Source organism: Lepus europaeus, chromosome 5 (assembly GCF_033115175.1).
Source record: "Lepus europaeus isolate LE1 chromosome 5, mLepTim1.pri, whole genome shotgun sequence".
Classification (NCBI taxonomy): domain Eukaryota; kingdom Metazoa; phylum Chordata; class Mammalia; order Lagomorpha; family Leporidae; genus Lepus; species Lepus europaeus.
Window position 1 is genome coordinate 134877729 of NC_084831.1, and position 4934 is coordinate 134882662.

Consider the following 4934-nt stretch of genomic DNA (forward strand, 5'->3'; position numbering starts at 1 on the left):
TTTCCCAGGCCACAGCAGAGAGCTGCATTGGAAGTGGAGCAGCTGGGACTCAAACCGGTGCTGGAATGTTGGCACTGCAGGTGGCGGCCTTACCTGCTATGCCACAGCGCTGGCCCCAACATTATCAATCATTCTTAAGGGAGCTGGTTTATCATCCTCATTTTACAAATGAAGGGCTGAGATTTTGAGAGGTCCTTGCAAACACAGTGTTTCAAAGCTGGGGTTGTACCACACTAGCTTTGACTCCAGCAACTGTGATCTTATAGTGACAAATGACAGTACGTAGTGTCCAGTGACTAAACTGTTTTTATGGGGATTTCTTAAAGGTTACTATCTTTTCACATCTCAATTTTACCCACGAGCAATATAGAATTCTGCTCCTAATGATCAGTGGAGAGAGAATTCAGCAGAAGTGGAGTATACTACACCACAGTAGAATAGGATCTTGGAATTTCCAATATAAATCCAGTTCACCTGAGAAACTCGAACTGGCTCCCATATGGGATGCCAGCACGTTAGGCCAGGGCATTAACCCGCTGTGCCACAGCACCAGCGCCACTTTTCTTTTTTTTTTTTAACTTTTATTTAATGAATATAAATTTTCAAAGTACAGCTTATGGATTACAATGGCTTCCCCCCACCCCATAACTTCCCTCCCACCTGCAACCCTCCCCTTTCCTGCTCCCTCTCCCCTTCCATCCACATCGAGATTCATTTTCAATTTTCTTTCTATACAGAAGATCAGTTTAGTATATATTAAGTAAAGATTTCAACAGTTTGCCCTCACATAGCAACACAAAGTGAAAAAATACTGTTGGAGTACTAGTTATAGCATTAAATAACAGTGTACAGCACATTAATGACAGAGATTCTACATGATATTTTTAAAAAATTGATTAGTTTTCTATGCAATTTCCAATTTAACACCAGGTTGTTGTTTTTTTTTCATTTTCAATTATCTTTATATACAGAAGATCGATTCAGTATATACTAAGTAAAGAGTTCATCAGTTTGCACCCACACAGAAACACAAAGTGTAAAAATACTGTTTTAGTACTAGTTATAGCATCACTTCACATTGGACAAACCATTAAGGACAGATCCCACATGAGGAGTAAGTACACAGTGACTCCTGTTGTTGATTTAACAATTTGACACTCTTGTTTATGGCGCCAGTAATCTCCCTAGGCTCTAGTCATGAGTTGCCAAGGCTATGGAAGCCTTTAGCAGCCCCACTTTTCTAGTCTTTAAATGAAAGGACTTGAAAATTTCTGCTTGCCTCAGTTCCTTGTTGCATAATCAGAAGGTGTGGCCTTTGCTTCCATGGCAACATGTTCTAGCTAGTGTCACTCTTTTGCCTTTAGGTCCTCACCACCACCACCATCACCCATGTGCCACTCAGACGGACCCTCTAGAGTACCACAAATAAACAACAGCCAGGGAGGACTTGTTCTCAAATATCCGGAGTGTACCTTCTCTTATAACTAGTCCATGTGTCTGAGTTTTTACTTATAAGAGTCCCCCAGTAGATGGGGCACCAATTGCAAATCTTTAAAACCAATGTAAGTTGACCAATGTTGGCAATGTCCTATGTGAACCATCTATGCACAAGTCCTTGAGGGAGAAAGAATTGGTATGTCTTTATTAGTTCATCGTAACGTAGATCTATAGTCTTGCTATTTTCTTCTTCGTACAGATTTTCAGGTGAGAAATCAAGACAAAGAGAGTAATTTTTCTTGCCTTACACAGAATGGAAGTGCCAAGACAAGGATTTTTTCTCCTAAATTTACATTTTTTTAATTTAATTGGTCGAGAGACAGAGAGTGAAAAATCTTCCATCTATTGGTACATCCTCCAGACGCTCGCACTAGCCAGGCCTTGAGCCTGGAACTCAATGTGAGTCTCCCATGTGGGTGACAGGGATCCAAGTACGTGAACCATCATCTGCTGTCCTCCCAGGGTATATATTAGCAGGAAGCTGGAATTGGAAGCAGAGCCAGGACTCCAACCCAGATAATCCCATATGGAGTGTGGATAGTGAAAGTGCATGTTGGCCGGCGCCACGGATCAATAGGCTAATCCTCTGCCTGTGGCGCTGGCACACCGGGTTCTAGTCCCGGTCGGGGCGCCGAATTCTGTCCCAGCTGCCCTTCTTCCAGGCCAGCTCTCTGCTGTGGCCTGGGAGTGCAGTGGAGGATGGCCCAAGTCCTTGGGCCCTGCACCCCATGGGAGACCAGGAGAAGCACCTGGCTCCTGCCTTCAGATCAGCGCGGTGCGCCGGCCGTGGCGACCATTGGAGGGTGAGCCAACGGTAAAGGAAGACCTTTCTCTCTGTCTCTCTCTCTCTCTCACTGTCCACTCTGCCTGTCAAAAAAAAAAAAAAAAAAAAGTGCATGTTAACTGCTGGACCAAATACAAGCACCTGAAACAGGAATCTGAGCCCGAACATATGAACCCTAAAGCCCAGGGTACCTCACTAGCTTCCTTGGGAGACAACTCTCCTTTCTGTATCTAGACACCTCGTTCTGCTTGTCAATGAAGCCCTATCCTGGACACCTCTTACAGGAAGTCTCCCTGCTCACTCCTCTTTTCTTCTGTGCTGCCTCTCCATTTTGAGCTGAATTCTAAATATTCCATGACCCTAATTCTCAAAGAATAAATCATACCAGGAAAAGGCCACTGTAAGTGAATCCATAATTTATGGCAATACTCTAGGCAGTAATAGATGCAAATTCCAGCCAGAAGGTCATGAATATATCTGTTTGCAACTGACAAACTCATTTTCTGACCTCTCATGAGACACTAATAAGGTCTTACTCAAAGGTCAAGTGTAATTACCATGTGTATTTCAGATTAAATAAATGTGGTAAAAGCTTCAAAAAATGAAAATTTCATAGTAAGTAGATTTTAAAAATTAAGGCTGATCAAGATTTCAGCTTGAGAAATTAAATCAGATGTTATGAAAATAATTTTGCTTTGCCTATTTAACCAAATTTTGATTGTAATTGGCACTGTGTACTAACAGAAATTGCTTAATTCTCTGAAAATTATGTGATGACACAAAACATCCACCATGTAGACACGAACCCACATGCAGACACACAAACAGGGAGGGAGAAAGGAACAGAGAGAGAGAGAGAGAGAGAGAGAGAGAGAGAGAGAGAGAATGCTCCCATTCATTTACTTTCTTTTCTTTTTTTAAGATTTGTTTATTTATTTGAAAGTCAGAGTTACACAGAGAGAGAAGGAGAGGCAGAGAGAGAGAGAGAGAGACAGGTCTTCCATCTGCTGGTTCACTCCCCAGATGGCCACAATGGCTGGAGCTGAGCCAATCTGAAGCCTGGAGCCAGGAGCTTCTTTCAGGTCTCCCACGTGGGTGCAGGGGCCCAAGGACTTGGGCCATCTTCTACTGCTTTCCCAGGCCCTAGAAGTGAGCCAGATCAGAAGAGGAGCAGCCGGGACTCGAACTGGCATCCATATGAGATGCCAGCACTGCAGCTGGCGGCTTTACCCTCTACACCACAGCGCTGGCCCCTCATTTACTTTCCAAATGCCCATACCAATCAGGACTGGGTTAGGCTGAAGCCAAGAGCCAGGAACACAGTTCAGATCTCCCACATTGGTGGCAGGAACTAAACTTGTTTATTTGAGTCATTATTGTTCCTCCTCACGGTCTCCATTAGCAGGAAGTGAGTCAGGAGCTAGAACCAGGTATTGAACCCAGGCATTTTGATAAGGGGCATGGATATCTTAAGCATTAGGTTAAATGTCTGCCCCCTCATACAACTTTCTTTACTATGTTATTTATTTGAAAGGCAGAGACAGAAAGAAACATACAGAGATAATGAGAGAGAGACAGAGACAGAGAGACAGAGAGAGAGAGAGATTTGCCATCCACTGGTTCACTCCCCAAATGTTCCCAACAGCTTGAACTGGACCAGGTCAAATCCAGGAGGTAGGAAATCAATCCCGGTCTCCCAGATGAGTGCTAAGAACTTGAGCCTTTACCATTGCCTCCCAGTGTCTGCAACAGGGGGTAGCAGAAGTCAGAAGCTAGAGCTGGATTTCATACCCAGGAACTCTCATGTGGGACATGGAGATTTCAACCAGCATTGTAACCTCAGGCTAACCACCTGCCCCTCAGGTCTTGTTTTGAATGAACAAGATATGGTTGATTTTAGGATCTCACTCATTTGTTAGGAGACAGATACGAAAAGAAAAATGATACCACAGTGAGAGAAGAGCAGTGCATGGGGGCAGTCATCACAGGGGAAATCGACTCTGCTTTGGGGTGTGGGGGAGGCTGCACAGAATGAGGTGATCCTCTGAGGCTGCACTCCACGGACAATGCCAACCAGCAGCCTTGCCCTCTGACTTTTGGTTGGGTTTGGCCATCAGAGAGCACTAGTAAACTGACAAAGGGAGGGAAGGTTCTATACCTACTGTTTCAGATTTCTACCTTTGGGCTGATTGTGCACTGTTCATCACTTGGCCGGAGTCATTGATCTAGTTAGGTGGCCTTCTCTATGTAATTCTCTCTAGTAACTGCTTTCTCCTCTTGTTTCATTAGATCTAGGGACTGTAAAGTTACCTCACTGTTAATGGTCTAGGAGTCTTTCATTGTCCCTATAATTTCCCTGCACTCTTCTCAAATCTCTTCAAATAATATCTATAGTAAAATTTTCTCAAATTACTTGTGCCATCTTATTCCTATAAGAACCTTGATGGAAACAATGCCTATAGGACATACACTGGAATGGGAGGCAAGACTCTGTACTGAGAGCAAAGAAGAAAATACAAGAATTCAGTTAAAAGATAGGTAGGCTTGCACTTGGATTATAGTAGTTATGATGGAGAGGTTGGGGGTTGGGAATGCACAAGACACTTGGAGATAGACTTATGAAAACTTCGTGAAATTCTTATAACCAATCAGA